This window comes from Talpa occidentalis, unplaced genomic scaffold, assembly GCF_014898055.3.
Source record: "Talpa occidentalis isolate TD23 unplaced genomic scaffold, MPIMG_talOcc4v2.1 talOcc4.8, whole genome shotgun sequence".
Lineage (NCBI taxonomy): Eukaryota > Metazoa > Chordata > Mammalia > Eulipotyphla > Talpidae > Talpa > Talpa occidentalis.
In genome coordinates this window covers 34,622,260-34,641,387 of record NW_023605194.1, presented here as the reverse complement: position 1 = coordinate 34,641,387, position 19,128 = coordinate 34,622,260, and the positions used below count along the sequence as shown (strand labels likewise).

Below are 19,128 nucleotides of genomic sequence, written 5' to 3'. Positions count from 1 at the left end.
CCCCAGATGCAACCAGTCAATATCTCCAGCTGGCAAATCCATGAATGTGGACCTTCTAATAGAAAAAATAAATTATCCATACAAATGGACCCATACAGTTTTATGTTCCTCAAGGGCCAACTGCTGTAAACAATTCACATAGAAACTGAGAACAATGATGGGAGGGAGTGATCAAGTGAAAAGATTAAAGTTAATTCTCAAGACCAAGCTGAATCTGGTGATCTTGAACATGCAGGGGTTGCCTATCTCAATTTTCTTTGGAAAAAAAAAATGAAAAGGAGAAAACAAGTTGGAAAGTTTATTGTGTTTGTACCTTCTCTAATAATTGTAATAGAAGATCAGAATTTCAAAAGAGTGGATGTTAAGAATATGAGTTATTGCATGACTTGTATATCCATTATTGGCTAGGGAAAGAGGAAAACCCAGGAGAACTTTGAAGGACTGAAGGGTAATAACAATATAAAAATCACATAGTTAACATCTAGTCAATGTCTGCTCTGTGCCAGGAACTGCATAAAGCATCAGCTATCCAAATATTCATTCCAACTTCAGAGGTTTGTGTTCTTCCTTTTGTTCAGCTGAGTCATGTTAGCCTTGGGAGATTCAATAAATTTGTTTGCAGGATTATTTCATTTGGACCTAGGATTAAACACCAAATATGTCTAATTCCAATGTCTAATTTCCAAGCCCTTTAGGGCTTAGAATTTACTAAGAAATCAAAAGCAGTAGAAATGGTACAAAGCACATGGGCAGGTGTGAGATTGTGGTGTGAAAGTATTATTGGAAGTCAAAACTTCATAGTTAAGTTGTTAATCTTAACTCCAAGATGAATGTGTGTAGCTAAAGCTGAACAGAGGTGAAGGGCACTTGTTAAGGGTCTCCTGGTAATCATAGTGACTGTGATTTTACTCCTAGAAAGGTACATGAACATTAAGATTTCCTAGAATTATAACAATTATTAACATGGAGAGAGGAAGGAAGAGATTAAGAGAAGAAAGATACATGAGTTACATAGAGTTGGGGAGCAAGAATCAGAGTTCCTGGGTGATTGTTCTTACTGTACCAAAGAAAAATTATGTACATTAGATACAACACTTTTTCTTTCAGGTTAGCAGATGCTCACTCAAATCCTGTTAAACAGTAAGAATGTATTATAACCATGTAAAGATGTCTCATGAACCCCAGGATATTAATGCTACTGGGCCTCAGGAAAGACGGGACTTGCAGCAAAAGGAGTGTAGTTAACAAAAACAGGTGTCTAGCAGGAAACCAAAATGAACATAGTCAAGAATCTCCTGGTGGGGATATCCCAATATTACCTCAATTAAAAATTAATCAATTATTTTAGGGCCTCCCCGGTTGTGCAGCGATTGAGCGCTGGGTTGCGAAGCTGCCCGCAGCCTCTGCAGCACCAGTTCGATCCCTGGCCACTCTGGCGAGGGTCCCACATGGCCCGCAGACCTCTTTTGCAGCCTGCTGCTCCCCTCAGCAGTGTACTTCGTCCATCTGCCTGTTCTGCTCCCCGCTCTGGCCCTGGTGAATTCTCTCACCCTCCCGCGCTTCTGACTGTACCCAGTGCTTGTATAAATAAATAAATAAATCTTAAAAAAAATTAATCAATTATTTTAAAAGTTTAAAAGACAAAAAAACAGTGGTCTATGGTGGGGAAAATTAAGAAAAATAGCACATTTGGATTGGCATTAAAACCTTCTAGATAAAGTATTTGTCCCTATAATTCCTTATGTAGTTACTTCTCACAACATCTGAACTACCTGGGAATTACTGAGTGTTTGGACATCTATATTCTCCCTTGCTTATTTATATTAACATGGATTCACAAACAGGAAAATTGTTTATGTATCTTTTTTAAATTATTTTTTATTAATTTATTTTTTATTTTCTTACATCACTGTTCATTTTTTTACAATATTTGATCTCCCCCCTCAAGTATAGTCCCCTTAATTCTCCCTCCACCGTGGCACCTGTGATCCATATACCATTTGAATGAGTGGTAAATTCAGATTAAGTTGATAAACCTTTCACAAAAAGAATCACCTTAAGTGACTACACTAATTATCACCATCAGTACTATTTGGGTGACTAAAGCCTTGTTTACACTATTGGATAATTAGCCCAGGGAAATGCAAACAGGTGGAGACTCTGATAAGAAATATAAGGGACTGCAGAAGCAGCCCTGAGCATTCAGTGTTCGGGATTCAGCTTTCAGGATTTCAGCATTTTCAGATCTTCAGTGATTGGGAGGTCAGCGATTTCTGTCCGAACCACGCCAGTCTTCCAGAAGGCTTTTGCAAACCTCTGAAGGACATGGAGAGGCCTCCAGCAGCCAGACCCAGAGAGGGGGAGTTCGGAGCCTTTGCAACTAGCCAAGCAAAATGAAAACTGTTTCCGGTTTTGCTACTGTTACAGCCTGGCAGGGAAGGCGAAGACGCAGAGCCAGGTACCTTGCTGAGTTGCTGCGTAAGTGTGACCATGAATGTCGCTGTTTGTTGGGTCCTTGGGCTGCTGCAGCTGCTGTTTTGAGTGTTGCTTGTCTGGTGCTGCATCCGGGCATCTCGGCAGCTTCATGAGCTTCTCCTGTTGTGTCTTCTGCTGTTTTGTGAGTTGAAACCTGGCTCACTGTCTGGCTGCCACGTTCTCTGTTTCTGCATTGGGGGGTGGGGGGGGGTGGGGGGGTGTTTAAATCTTAGGAGCCTGTTTTTAGTACTTTAAAACACTGAACAGGGCCTCTCTGGTGGTGTAAGCAGTTGAGCGCCGCACTGTGAAGCTGTCCGCAGCCTCTGCAGCGCGGGTTCAATCCCGGCCTGCTAGTGAGAATCCCACATGGCGCCTCAGACCTCTCCTGTCTTGCCTGCTTCTCCCCTCAGCAGTGTATTTTGTCAGTCTGACTGTTCTGTTCCCTGCTCTGTCTCTGGTGAATCCTCTCATCCTCCCACGCCTCTGGCCTATACCCTGGTTCTTGTATAAAAATAAATAAATCTTTAAGAAAAATTTAAAAATAAAAAAATAAAACACTGAACACTGCTTCAGGTGAGGTAAACAGCCATTTGTGGACTCAGTAACTCTTGGTTTTCCCTGGTTTGTTAAATAAATCCCATTATCATTGTTCTCTGAACCTGAGTAGTCTTGCAACTGCACTGAAGAACTCAGACAGTGACCGATAAACTATTTGGGCAGCATCCTTGGCCAGTTTTAATGCCCCTTGCTTCCCTGTATCAGATTTACAGGGACCATTTTTCCTCTCCTAAGTATCTTCTCATTAGACATTTCTCAGAGAAAGCAGAAAACATTCAATTCTATATAAGCTTTGTTCAAGGGTCAGGAAAGAAAACTACTACACTTTTATTAAATACCTGCTTTATAACAATACTCCAAGAAATGGGTATATTATTCATAAATGTATAAATTTGTGTCACTTTGGGGAATGGCTATAAACTCATGTGTGTTTATTAACGTCTCCTGTCAAGATACCAGCAGACATTTTGCCTATGAGTTCTGGGCTTCTTTTTCAGTTGAGCAGAAATTTCAGAATCCTTGCCCCTGTAAGATGAAGAAAATTTTCTAAAGGGGGATGGGTGGGTATTGGGCAAGTGTCATGGGCTTTGCTCGTAGGTAAGGGCCAATCTGAGAAAATGCTGTCTGAAATAAGAAAGGTTGGATTTGTGGGTGCACAAGAGACAGCAGTATATACCTCAGCCCCAATGTACCCCACAAGAGCCAGAATCTCAGTATATAAAATCTGCTCAGGTGTCTATGAAGGATCTACTCTTAGCCTGGGTCAGCAAATGATGAGGGCTGCCAGGAGATCTGATGTAAAGTTCTATGAAATTATGTATAAGAAGCAGTGATAATTTCACATGAGAAATCTGGGCCTTTCTCATGATTTCTAGCTTGAATACATGGTAGGTTTCATATAGGATCTAAGTAAGGGAAGGTAAGCAATGAAGCATTGCTGGGGATGAGCTTCTCTTTGACCTTGGCAAGAGATATGGGATAAACTTATGTTTTTGTGTTTTTTTAATAAAATATTTATTTATGCATACAAGAGCTTGGATATAGGACAGAGATGCAGGGGCTGAGAGGACTCACCAGAGACAGAGTGGGGAACAGAACAGGCAGACTGACTGAAATACACTGTTGAGGGGAGCAGTGGGCGAGTCAGGGTCTGCTGCACCATGTGGTTGCTCCCTGGTGGGCTGGGGATCGAACTCATGCTGCAGTGGCTAACAATAGCTTGTGGTTTTTCTGCCCCAAATGAATTATCTAAATTTAATTATGAGCAAGCATCGAACAGTTCTAAATTGAGAGATAATCTACAAAATAGTGAAAGTGTTATTTTCAAAGGATAAAATTTGTGCAAGTCAGTAAAGGCCAAGAAACTATTCCATATTGAAAAGATGTTAACTAAACAAAACTGCAATGCATTGGAGGTAATGTGTTAATAGCAGTGATATACTAATATATTAATACCAGTTTCCAGTTTTTCTTCTAATAGTTGAATGGTGTTTTTTAGATGTCTAGCATGAAGTGGCATCATATTGGCAACTTGTATTCAATCTGATAAATGGCTGATGTACCTCTAGACAACACTTGTCTACAGCTCTAGCTTTGCCTCTCAATTCCTGAACTTTGAGGAGTCACTTCTCTTTCCAGACACTGGAATGTACATCTTTTGGACATTATAATAATGTGTTCTGAGTCCAGACCACTTTGGAGTTCTAGAATGTGGGCTTCTGTTATAGTTGCTAAGTTCATCTAGAGAAGCTTTTCCCCAAAGGTGAAATGAGATAAATCCTTCCACCTCTTTACTCAGACACAGGAATAGTAAATTTTGAACACTGATTTTGTCTCCCAGGAGTGATGTACAACATAGTTAAAACTTCCAATGCTGATATAACTTGTGTGAGTGTTACTCATGTGAGTCCGTTATCCTGACTGTTTTTGCAATTTCTTTTACTAAATTTATCCTGGATACAGTGATTGGGCCCTCAAAATATAAATATTATATTTTAGTCCAGGAAAGTTATCAATATATTTTGAAATTCTCTCTTAGCTATTTTCTATTTTCTTCTCTCTCTCGTTCTTCCTTTCTTCTGGAAATCTAATAGATAAATATCAGGATTTTGATATCTTTGGTTTTAACTGTCCTGTTTTCTATCACTTAATTCTTTTAGAGAATTCAAGATCAAATCTTCTATTATAGTACTCATATTTTTTGAGTGTTTATTTTTACTATTCATTTTGATATATACAATTACTAGATTTTCAATGGGAATTTCTGCATAATCACCAAAATTCTTGTATGATGTAGAAAAAATCCTTAGCTATCTTTGAGTTTTGTCCATTATAGTTTTAAAATACTCCTTAGTCTGCTATATTAGTTCTGTATAGTTATGTTTCTTCAAGATACTTTTTTTCCAGATTTTTCTATAATTTTTCTTATGAGTTCATATTTATATTTAATATTGCCTTAGAAAGCTTCACCTGACTATGGATTTACCTGAATACATTAATTTTCCCTAACCCAAATCCCCTTTCACTGCCTTGCAGTCTAATCTTGCTATGATGTGGCTTCTATCGTTCCTGTCAGCACTCTGCAAAGTTATTGTGATGTTCTTTTTCTTCTTGCTAAATTTCCAATTGCCCTCATTCTCTAATATCTACTGCATAGCCTATTTCCTCTAAAATTTCCCTTTTTCATGTTTTAACATGCTGGATTTCCTCAATTCCTCAGTTTTTCCAGACTTTGATACATGATACATCATCCTGATCTCATCTAGTGAATGCATCATGCTGTTATCTGATTAAACTCACAATTATAAAAGTATATTATGAGAAGAAAGTCAGATACACTGAAGGACTTGTGTGTATCTTTCTGCTTACCAGTAGGAGGACTGCATGCCAGTAACCATAGGAATCTGAATCTCATCGAAGTTGTCACATGTTTCACAATATTCTGACTGTGTTCAAGCCTATGGCCCTTCATTTTCCTTTGATGCTTAAATCCTTCTGAACAGTGGGTAGCACTGTTACTTCAGTTGATTTACAGGTGAGAAAAATATATATTCATTATTATGGAAAAGTTATTAATCATTCTCAGACTTATTGACTCCAATTCAGTAGATTTCTTTTTGACACAATAATATTCTTTAGTAATAATAGCACTATTAAATATATACATGTATGCATATATTTATAGCACATTGAATGTATATATATGTTGTAATGTAAAATGATAAAATAGAATTTTGCAAATTTTAGTAGAAAGAAAACTGAGTCTCAGAAAGTATAAATAACTTATTCAAAGGCAAATAGAACAAGCAGTGGAGCAGAAATCCAACCCTTTATCCTGAGGTCTATCGCCCTTAAGAAATGCAACACATGTACATCTTTATTTGTCTATGTAGCGGCAGGAAGGGCACAGAGAAGGGTTTATGATTCTGTGCAGACAGGTGAAGGAGGAGTCCTGGAGCCCTCAGTAGCTTTTTCAGGCTTTTATTGAGATTACCAGGTACATGGCAGGCAGGGGTGTGGCGGGGGGAAGGGTTTTTGAGGGGCGGGGAATGGCAGGCCTCCCAAACCCTAGCAAGTCTTCACTCTTCCTGAGCTCTCCAGCATTCTCTTGTGGCCTTGTACTGCTCTCTGGCTTGTTCTCCTTCCCTTTCGCTCTGGTGGCATCCCCATGACACCACCCTTATAAGCCCAGTGTTAGCCTAGGGGTACCTACCTACATATGCCCACACCCTACTCCCGGGGCCCGCCATGAGGCATGTGTTTAATCTAACGGTGGGAGGGCGTAAAAACCTGATACTTTACCTACAGTCTAACATGAAAAAATGACACAGTACAATTTAAATGTAAAACAAAGTATGCATTTACAAAGACACGGTAACTCACTCTAATGCTCTCCTAGGAAATGAGAACTTTAACATTTTTTATTCAACTTCACACAACTCAAATAGTATGTAAACATAGACTTTTACTTTCTTTTTTTAAACATAACTTTTTTTAAAAAGATTTTATTTATTTTTATACAAGAACTGGGGTAGAATTTGTAACAGGGTGGTCCCCAGAAAAGGGAAAGGTTCCAGGTTCCCTGCCTTACCCTAATGGAGGGTGGAGCTGAGCAGGGAGAGAAGAAGCTGCAGAGGAGACTGAGGAAGGAAGCAGGATGGAGCCAGAAGGAGACCTAGAGGAGGCACATGGAGCCTAGAGACATGTAAAGAAACTGCACTTGTCTTTTGGTTGTGGACTGTGTAACACAGATGTGGGTGAGACCCGTGGGGAGGTGACAGTGGCAGCTTTTATCTTGATTTTGATTTTGCTCTTTTCCTTCTGGGCTTGTCTGGTTATTTCTGATCCTTTTCTGTGGGTCCCCACTGGAAGATGCTTTAGACTTGTGGCAGGCTTTGGGGCCTTGCTCTGGGCCAGTCCCATTTGGATGGAGTTTTACCCATGAGGGGATGGGTAACTTTGGGTGTTTGATTTAGAAACTAGGTTCTTTGCCTTTCCTGTATTGTTTCCTAGTTGTATTAAAGTTCCTTCCCATTAAAGTCTCATATGTTTTGTGTTGATGCGGCAGATGGCAGAACCCATTTAGAATAGGCAGGTTTGCAGGGTTTGGGCTGCCCCTCTCCCTGCCCTGTAACAGACTCACCAGAGACAGAGTGGGGAACAGAGCAGGCAGACTGATGAAACACGCTGCTGAGGGGAACAGCGGGAGAGACAGGAGAGGCCTGCCATGCTATGTGGGATTCTCGCCGGCAGGCCAAGAGGCTGCAGACAGCTTCACAGTGCAGTGTTCAACCGCCTGTGCCACCAGGAAGGCCCACTTTACTTTCTTATAACAATGCTAGATTAAGTAAAAAGAGAATTTAAATAACTAAATCCATTATAATGTTTTATAGATAAGATTCCAAAGCACAACTAACTGATTCTATAGAAAAGAGTAATTGATTTGTTAAGGTTTTAAAAAACTTGATGGTGGAGTCTAGATTGAAACCTGTCTTTAAAATACAAACCTTTGACATTTTTACTATATTTCCTTAATTAGGGGAAAGGTTAATCTCTTTAAGCAATCAGTGAACTCCTGTAATGTGCAAAGCAAAGTCAGTTAATTGATTGGCAGGAAGTGGTACTGTTACAGGGCAGGGAGAGGGGCAGCCCAGACCCCGCAAACCTGCCTGTTCTAAATGGGTTCTGCTATCCGCTGCATCAACACAGAACATATGAGACTTTAATGGGAAGGAACTTTAATACAACTAGGAAACAATACAGAAAAGGCAAAGAATATAGTTTCTAAATCAAGTACCCAAAGTAACCCGTCCCCTCGTGGGTAAAAGTCCACCCAAGCAGGATTGGCCCAGAGCAAGACCCCAAATCCTGCCACAAGTCTAAAGCATCTTCCAGTGGGGACCCACAGAAAAGGATGAGAAACCACCAGACAAGTCTGGAAGGATAAGAGCAAAATCAAAATCAAGACAAAAACCACCATGGTCAGATGTGGGTCTATCACCCACATCTGTGTCACCCAGTCTACGACCAAAAGGCAAGTGTAGTTTTTTCACATGTCTCTCCACTCCATGTACTTCCTCCAGGTCTCCTTCTGGATCTCCATCCTGCTTCCTTTCTTCTCAGTCTCCTCTGCAGCTTCTTCTCTCCCTGCTCAGCTCCACCCTCCATTTGGGTGGGGCAGGGAACCTGGAACCTCCCCCTTTCCTGGGGACCACCCTGTTACAGTACTGTTAGGGGGGAAAGGATGTCCTAAAGCTAATCCCATACAGGCTTTGTGGACTCCACCCCCACCCCAGGTCAAAGCCAAAGACACTGGGAACTCCAAATCCCATCACCACCAAAGGGAAGGTGGCTGGGACCTGAGGGTGGGGTTAAGCAGCCAGGTGGATATAAAAGGCAGACACGTGGGCTTTGGGGGACCCCATTTTGGCTCTCCACCAGCTCGCAGCGTCCGGCCAGCTCTAAGAGTGACTTTGGGTTTCCAGGTCGTCGGATTGGGTAGGACGCATTAAAGACTTTATTTCCCTATTTTCTCCCTGAGTTGTACATTTTCCTTATTTCCTTTCCTCTTGTAAATAAACTTTTTATTAACCTTTTTGTGTGTGTCTGTAGTAGAGTATTCATTAAGTCCCTTAAAAGCGCGCGGGTGAGGACCCACAGCCAGGAACCCGTTTAATATCGGAGTTGCTCTATAACAGTACCACTAACTGGAATGGAGAAATCTAGAAGTAAAACAAGTATAGGAGTAAAATCAATGTTTCACGGACATACAGGAATATGTAAAAAACATACACCATTTTGTATCTAAATTTATATCTAAAGTAATATAAATAATTTAGACATCCTTTTCCCCCTAACAGTACTAGTTTAAAAAGAAATTTTCAGGGCCTCCCTGGTAGCCTAGGGGTTAAGTCTCAGCACTATCACCACTATGGCCAGTTTGATCCCCAATCAGGGAGCTAACCCACATGGCACAACAGACCTCTCCTGTCTCTCCTGCTGCTCCCCTTAGTGTATTTCAGTAAAAGCTGCCTATTCTGTTCCCCACTCTGTCTCTGGTGAATGAATCCTCTTACACATACCCCTCACCCCCAATCTCTGGCCTATACCCCAGTTCTGTTGCAGAAATAAATTCTAGCCTTTTACCCAGGCAAGGGAAGAACAAGCAGTACTTCAGGAATGGTGAAGTCAGGAGAAGCTTTATTACTCATGTGTGAGGTCTCAGACCTGGGTAGCCCCATAAGGCCTGAGAATGGGTCTAAAAACAAAGGGTCTCTTTTATACATGACCATCTTACATTGATAACATCAGTCAGCAAGTACAAAAGTTCTTGACAAAAGAGGGGGGGGAAATGCAGATATCCAAGGATGGCCTGGGAGATCAATCAGCCTGGCCAATGGTCCTACTGTGTTAGAATGTCACCTTTAGATATGCTTATTAAGGAAGCAAACTTGCCATTTACACTTACTTTGCATTATTTACTGCACCAGGCCTGTGACTTTATAGCAGGAAACAGGAAAGGTTTTATTTGCTTAGCAGTTCCCTTTCACTTCTACACACACACAAAAAAGGAAAAATAAAAAATTTTCAGAAAATTGAACAGAGGTTGTATTCAATACCTTGAGCTACAATAGTGAGACTTCCAGTCAATGCTGAGGGATCTATGTGTTAACTGGAGAGCAAATAGAAACTTAAAATGGTTTTAAAATCTCCTCCAGCTTTTGCTTTCTCCCAATCTGCCTCACAATGTCCACACATATACACTGGGTTTGCCAGCAATGATGTGAAGGTGGCCTGTACCTTTCTGTTACCTTTTGCACATGCAGATTACTTTCAGTCAACCCACAGGATCCATGAATTCAGCAAAACCCAGCTGCTCTCTCACCTCTCAGAACTCCCTAATAAATGTCCAGTTACTTCATTGTTCTGTTGCTTTTCACCAGTCAGGCCCAAAAGCCATTGTTACTTTGCATCTACTTGCCATTGACACTTGCTTTGTTATATTGTTGTTTATTTAAAAGAAAGACAAAGGCAGATGCATAGGGAGAAACTTAACCAATTAGATATTAAGACCAGTAGCATGTTAAAAAATTTTCATCTAGATTCTGTGCATTTTTGTAAGTGAATTCTGTATCATTCCTTCTATTCAAGGTTATCATATAAAAAGTGTTATCTTTTATAACTGTATTTTAATTGTTCAATAAATGTCATCTCTCAAAGGGTAGCATTTCATCAATAGTAATTGTTATCACCATTATTATCCATAGCCATAGCCTATTGCTAACTGCTCATAAAACTCTATAGTTATCAGCCCAAATCAAACACAATTTGAGAATAAAGGCAATATAAACTATTCAAATGTCATAATTATTTTATCATGCATTTAATTTCTTGTTTATATTTTTATAACATTTACTTCAGAGATGTAAGCATTCAGGACTTGCCTTGAAATATGATTTTCTTCAGCAAATACTGGTTTGCCAGTACATACTAATAGTGAAACTGTATCAAAAATTGAAATTTTGTATTCTACAGATGACAATTTTAAATATTGACAAAGGCAAGACTATTATAGTATAATCACATTGTGTTAGATATAAAAGAACTTAAATACTATAAATTCTTTTGCTCATCAAAATATAGAGCTTTTATTAATATTCATATAATAATGAGAAAAAGATTAAGAAACAAAGGGGGAAATTTCTGAATTACTTGGAAACCAACTACAAAATGGAGCCACAAACAATTATAGCATGAGTCACACATGCACATGTTTATTTTCTATTTAACGACCAAAAGTGTTCTCCTGTTGCTTCTATACATTTGTGTGTTTCAGAGACTGCTACAAGTCTGGAAAGTATATTTCTTTGAAATTCTAGTTTATATTCTATCTGTGAGAGTTATTGCCATGAGATTTGAGAGTATTTATTACACCTGTACTAATATTGCCAGGCACAGAACTTTGGCAGTCTGCATACACTGCTTTGCAGAAGCTTTCCAAAATTCTTCGAGACAATCCTGCTTCTGTACTACACTATCTGCTATTCTTGCAGTGATTCTGCTTGCATCCTTGCAGATACATTACAATTGTATCCTTGCTGATACAATTACTGCTCCCCTGAGATTGTTGTTTTTCTGACCTTCACAATACCACATCTCTTACAGATATAATATATTATAAATTTCTCATTTCTTGCATTAATTCCCTGAGCAAACTCTAATGATGTAGGATTCTGTATAAGAATAAGTTCAGTAAACAGTCACTGAAAACTTACAGATTCACTATGTAGAATATACATTTACTGTTCAGGTACTAACCACATGTGCCTGCATATTTCTTATCTCCCCTTCAATTAAGTGAAAACTAATATCTATTTCTACCCTACATGGACTTTGAAAGGAAGTTACTGAAATTGCTTTTGGTATAAAAACCAGGATATTATTAGTTAAATGGTGCTGGGAAAACTGGGTCACTACAAGCAAAAGAATGAAGCTTGACCTCTACTTCACACCATGCACAAAAACCAAATCAAAATGGATTAAAGAACTAGACATAAGACCTGAAACCATAAACTATATAGAAGGAAATAAAGGCGAAACACTACATGACATACACCTTAGTAACATCTTTAAAGACACCTCACCCAAAGCAGTGATGGTGCAGGCAAAGATAAACAGCTGGGATTACATCAAATTAAAGAGCTTCTGTACAGCAAAAGAGACAGTAACCAAAACAAAGAGACACCCGACGGATCAGGAGAAAAAATTTGCACATACACTAGTGATAAAAGACTGATCACAAAAATCTACAAAGAGTTGATGAGACTCAACAAAAACAAAGTATATAATCCAGTCAAAAAATGGGCAGAAGAGCTAAAAAGAAACTTCTCCAAAGAGGAAATGCAAATGGCCAACAGACATATGAAAAAATATTCAACATCACTTGTAATCAGGGAAATACAAAACAAAACTACAATGAGATACCATCTTACACCAGTGAGAATGGCACATATTAAAAAAACTAGCAACAACAAATGTTGGCGAGGATGTGGAGAAAAAGGAACTCTCCTGCACTGTTGGTGGGAGTGCAAACTGGTCCAACCACTATGAAGAGCTGTGTGGAGATTTCTGGACCTACTAAACATAGAGCTTCCATATGATCCAGCAATACCACTCCTAGATATTTACTCAAAGGACAGAGAAACATTAATTCAAAAGGGCACCTGCACCCCTATGTTTATAGCAGCATTATTTACAATAGCTAAGCTATGGAAACAATCCAGATATCCAAAATAGATGAGTAGATCAAGAAGATGTGGTACATCTACACAATCAAAAAAGATAAACTTATGCAATTTGCAGCAACATTGATGAAGCTGGAAGGGATCATGCACAGCAAAATAAGCCATAAAGAAAAAGAAAAATACCGCATGACTCGCTCATAGCAGGAATTTAGAAAACCTAAATAAGGGACCAGGAGAAAGACTATAATAAAATAAAAATCAAAATCAGTAAGCAACTATAAACCAGAGATACACTATGGGGGTTGGGGAGGGACTAGGATGAAAAAAAGTGGGGTGGGAATTGTATGGGGACTATAACCAAGATGAAAATGCATACATTGTGCAAAAATGAAAAATGATGTAAAAAATGTATAAAATAGGGCCTCCCCGGTGTCACAGTGATTGACCACTGGGTTGCGAAGCTGCCCGCAGCCTCTGCGGTGCCGGTTCAACCCCCGGCTGCTCCCCGGCCACCGGAGGAGGGTCCCACATGGCGCACTGACCTCTCCTGCCGCCCACTGCTCCCCTCAGCAGTGTACTTCGGTCCTTCTGCCTGCTCTGCTCCCCGCTCTGGCTCTCGTGAATTCTCTCATACTCCTGCACTTCTGACTGTACCCAGTGCATGTATAAACAAAACAAACAAACAAAAACAATAAATAAATAAAACATGCCTCTATAAAAAAAAATGTATGAAATAAAAAATGAAAAAATAAAACCAGGATATTAAATGAATATTAAATCATTTTGTTTTCTAGTTGCATATGCATATTTGTAGGCAAACATTTTTTTTTAACATTTGTGCTTTATTTATTTATTTATTTATTTATTTATTTATTTATTTATTTATTTATTTATTATTTATTTATACAAGCACTGCACCAGAGCCAGAGCGGGGAGCAGAGCAGGCAGAAGGACTGAAGTACACTGCTGAGGAGAGCAGCGGGCAGCAGGAGAGATCTGCGTGCCTTGTGGGATCCTCACCCGGTGGTGGCCGGGGAGCAGCCGGGGATCGAACTGGCTCTGCAGAGGCTGCGGGCAGCTTCGCAATCCCGGGGCTCAACCGCTGCGCCACCGGGGAGGCCCGGCAAACAGTTTTTTATCCTCAGTTTTCTACCTGCTCTGCTACTTGAACAGTGATGCACTGACACCACGGCTTCAGAGCCTGGGACATGTCCATGGTGATTCTTTTATTTTATCTTAGTTATAATGTGAATGAAAGATAAATGTATTTCATGCATTTACTCTTCATAATTACATAAGCATAATCACAGACTTAAAATAAACAAATGTGTACAGTTGACAAAACAGCATAAAGTGACATTGTTTAGATGTTTATGGATTTGGTTCTTATAGATAATGAGTGTGTTCTTGAGATGTGATGAAATGTATAGCTTTATTGAATGTTGAAAACTCTGCATTTATTCCTTCATTCAACAAATATCTTTTTAGCACTTTCTTTGTAACAGACATTGTTCTGCATATGTTAATGCATGACCACATATATTATTTGTTGCTTTGGGCTTCCATAGAAAAATACCACAGACTGGGTGACCAATAGAAATACTTTTTTTTTTTTTTATAGTACTTGAAACTGGAAATCCAAGGTCAAGGTGTAAGTAAGGTTTGTTTCAAGTGAGACCTTTCTCCTTGCCTTGCAGATGGTGCCTCCCATGGCCTCAGTTTTCACAAAGAGGGTGAGCTCTGATGTTCTTTACAAGTTCATCAATCCTATCAGATTAGGGGCCCACTTTTATGACCCCACTTAACTGTTACTATCCCCATCTCTAAGGCCCTATTTTTTTGTCTTCCACAAAAAATTTGGAGGAGTGGTAAGGTATAATAGAATTTCATTCATTAAAAACATGCAAGCAAAATCATTGTAGAGTTTTCTTTTCTCAAGAGGGGCTTATATTAAGGAAGTTGTAAAATATTTGTTTTTCAGAATGAAGTAAAATGTAGGAAGGCCCAGTGTCTAGTATGTAAAATGCTAAATGCAACAGAAAGAATTCCAAATGCAGGTCTTCTGATTTTTAATACTAAAAAAAATTTTAATATTAATATAAAATATTTTAATATTTAAAAATAAAAATATTAAATATTAATATTAAATATTTTAAAAAGTTAATATTACATAAAAGTAGCTTTGTGACTTTAATGATACAACGTTTTTCCAGTTTTTACTTTCCAAGCTTGATTAGCTTTATTGCAAGTATCTGCCTCCAAATTTCGAGGTTTTACAATGTATCTTCAAAACAGTTTTAAAATATGAAAAAATATTTGACATATGAAAAAGTGAAAATCAGGACTTAAAAGTTATTTGAGAGGTCATGTACTTGTAATCTTTGATATTAAGCAAGTACTGAAACAATATGAATTTGACATTTTCTTGGATAGGTATATATGAAGGAAGTAGCTACTCTTTTGACTTTACATATTGTATGGGTTGAATTCATTAATTATGCCTGCAGTTTGGGACACTTCCAAAGCATTGTTATTCTGGCACATGTCAAAGAATATACAGCTATTTAACTACAGTGTCAAATAAAGATCTGTAGAAGAAAATTTTCAGTTCCCAAGAGAACAATGGTATTTTAAAACAGAAAGATTTATTATAAAATGAAATGCCCCTTACTCTATGAATATGAAAAGAAAACAGTGGCTTTATATATCATCTAATTATTTTTATGGCCATGTGACATTATAACAGAGTGACAATTCAATATTTTCCCATTCCCCTCTTTTCCAATTTATTTAAAAATAATTCTTTTTCCTTGTCTTAGTAAGTTAGTCTGCTATAACAGAGCACCTTAGACTGAGTGACCAAAACAACAATTTTTATTTCTCATGTTCTAGACACTGAAATTACAAAATTAAGGTGTCAGCATGTCAGGATCTTGGTGAACAACTACTCTTTGGCTTATAGATGTCCATTTTTTTGTTGACTTCCCCTGTTGGAGAGAAAAAGAACTACTTCTCCACTTCTTGTAAGGACACTAATTCCACAGAGGAATACTCTACTGCAGTAGAGGAGACTCGACTTAATTATCTCCCAAAGGTCCAGCCCAATCACTATCACAGCAGGGCTTCAACAGAATTTTGGAGAAACAAAAACATTTAGTCCTTAATTTCTAACATGAAAATTTCAATGTATTGTTTTTTTCAGTGCTACACTTACTGCGCATACAATATTTTCTTTTTTATATTATTGCAAAAATATAAGAGAATAATAAAACTAGGACAAAATCTTTTGTTATAACCTATCACTTTTTTAAGTCAAAATCGGTCCCCTTTTCCTCACTTAGATTATCAGTGATTTTTCAAGTGATAGTGTAAATTTCAATTAGTCACAGGCCTTGGATGGCACATATGGCTACATCCTTCCCCAGAGTCTCTATGCTTAGGTCTGGAGTGAGAACTATCATCTCACCTTTCTTCAATATTTTCCATCTTTTTTCTTTCTCTGCCTCCTTCTGGGTAATTTCTTCAGATCTATTTTCTAAGTAATACATTTTCTCATATCTGTCATCAGTAAATATTTCTGAATGAACAAAATATTTCAGTCATTCAGGGGCCTGATTTACTGTTACCCTATACCCATGCATTGTGCCTTTGTACCCACATGTTCTTGAGCCAACTATTTATACAATCTCTAGCACTCCCTTCCTTCTTTGAAAAGAGTACCATCCAGTATCATCTTCCTCTCATGTTACCCTGAAATAGGGCACAGGGCCTTCTGGTGCCAAATTCTTCACTAGCTTTAGTAGTTTTCCACTGCTATGTAATTGGTCAGCACAAACTAAGAGGCTTCAAACAATTAGTCTAATCATTATCACAGTTTTCTTGCATCTGGAGTCTTGGATGGGGCAGGGAACCTGGAACCTCCCCTTTTCCTGGGCACCACCCTGTTGCAGTTACAGTGGGCATTCATAAGAAGTCAAGTAAGACTCTTAATCTAGGTGTTTCTGGAGATTGTTGATATTATAAAGAGATCCAGAAATGTTCAATGAAGATTGATAAAGGTAGGGCAGCAATTAGCATGCAGATCAATCAGGCAGACTTATGTTTCTGTGGATAAGCTGCAATAGGCTCCAAAAATCAAAGGTAAATCTAAGCTGTAAGATCACACTAAGTGAGAACAACAATATAGGGCATCGACTCATTGGTATTGAACATTTACAGGGACTTATCACTGAAAGACCAGATGTTCCATTTATGAAAGTAAAGTTTTTACCCTTTCTGCAAAATTACCTCATAAAGGTAACATTTAAAAGTCCTTTGTTTCAGAGGAATATATGGTCTAGTCTGTAGCATTTATCCATGGTCTAAACATTCACCTGGAATGAGAAAATATTCCAACATATTGAGAAGAAATAAAATGAAACCAGAAAGATCTAAAAATTAGGATATTTAGCTTTTTCTGCTGAGTATATTGTGTACTGTGTGCATTTATTATTGCTTCCCTCATAAGATCTTTAGATTAGATTTCATTTGTAAAATAGAGACTTTTGAATTTATGACTTCTAATGTCTCATTTGAAACTTCTGTAAATCTAGATACTCAAAAAACAAGGTTTATTTTCAGTACTTTTTTTTAAAAAATGAGACTGTTCTTATACTGTGCTTTTTATGGGAGTGGATTTCTGAATGTGTGTCGGTAAATTTTGGTCATCACCTCAGCTAAGAGCCCCACATGGTCACTCCTATAATTACAAATCTGTGTCCTCATTTAAAGTTTCAGTGACATATGCAGTGGAGGTGCCCACACAGAGATCCGAGGGTCAGTATCTCCAGGCAGCAAGCAGCGTTTTTCTTACTTTTGGACCACCCTCATTTCCATATAAATGCTGCCATCTACAATAGGCTATGTGACTTTGGACCTCTAAGAAGATAATGATGAAATCATTTGGAGTGTCATTTATGTTTCTCTTTTGATTAAGTTACTTGCAAATTCAGGGAGTTCAGCCTAAGCTTCTCCAATTCTTTGACTTTTCCACTTTTCTCATTGGAGTGAACAATGGAAAAGTTAAGCATTAATCACAGCTCAAAATTCATAAGTTCAGTCACCTACTACTTTACATTTATCTCTCCTAGTACAAAAGGGAAAAAGAAACTGAATGGATGTTCTCTTTTAATCTTTAAAACAATAGTGAGATAGGAAATTTTTCTACCATTTTAGATAGAAGCAGATTATGCACAAGAGGTGAAAGGATATGTCAAATCAGATTTGGTTCAGAATCACTTTTCTGATTCCACACTCACAATGAAATAAAGTGATATAATGATGAGGGAGGGGGAAAAAAGAAACTGAGTTTTTTATGTAATTAAATCTGGGATTTTTAGACAGTTGTGGAACAAAGCACAAATTTCTAATAAAACAGGTTCATTCTGTAAAGTATAATTAATGTGATTATCAAGAATTAATAAGAGTTCCTTCTGATGGCTTTTTTATTTCCTGAGTTATTGGAATAACTCACAGTAACTCAATAATATAGACTGGATAGGAATATATAGTATAGGTTCAGTGTAAAGGTTATTAAATAGCTATTCTGTGACTAAAGATGTCTGAAATGCATAGCTAAGGAAACTATGCTTTCCTTTATGAGTATATCCTTTTATTATCTGGATTATCTTGACGGTTTCTTAATAACTGTATCAGTTGGTGGAGAGTTTGTATCTAAAGCATTTTTAAATGTATTTGACTTTCCAAAAATTTAACGGGGGTGATTCCAGTCATCTTAATAGGTCCTCCATAATTTATAAATGGTTTTCTGGTGGTTGCAAGTAACCAAAAATTGACTGCAGTAGTTATAACTACAGATTTGCTTATTTAAGAAGTCTAGAGATTTGTGGCTGATGACACTATTCTAGTAGCTTCCACATATGAAGATTAATACCTATATTAAACACTTTGACTTTATTAATTGCTACTCCTTGTGGTCACAAAACAATATCTGCCTGTATAGAGATCATATCTACATCCCATGAGGAGAGAAAGTCAAGGATGAAACATATTTTTTTCCTGATGGTATGCCTCATTATTTAAGAGAGAAAATGTTTGAGTTCTTTGAGAGCTTTTTGTTTCATTTTTTAATTTTTAGTTTATTTTTTGTTTTATTAAGTCTCCAGTCAATCATGGATTCCTCTAGCTGGAATGTGCTTTGGTTGAAGAGGCTCATAAACAGTGAAGTAGCACAAAATATCTAATTGTCAAGTCAGATTCATGTGAGCAAGAAGTCTTATCCCATATCAAGTTTTATTACTAATTTCAAGAATGCCATCAAGAACATCAGAAGAGACAGAGTTCTAGGAAATCA

General features: G+C 38.0%; 1 long non-coding RNA gene across 2 annotated transcripts in view; it reads left to right on the top strand.

Annotated features, from left to right (window-relative positions):
* Positions 1-4,768: 4,768 nt before the first annotated feature.
* LOC129145070 (uncharacterized) overlaps positions 4,769-19,128 on the top strand; it is a 39,712-nt gene continuing 25,352 nt past the window's right edge. Inside the window, exons 1-2 of one of the 2 annotated variants that reach the window (XR_008550113.1) lie at positions 4,769-4,920; positions 5,905-6,067. This is a non-coding gene — a long non-coding RNA (uncharacterized LOC129145070). Of the gene's footprint in view, positions 4,936-5,904; positions 6,068-19,128 lie in introns of both variants that reach the window. The other variant, XR_008550114.1, reaches the window with a different exon arrangement.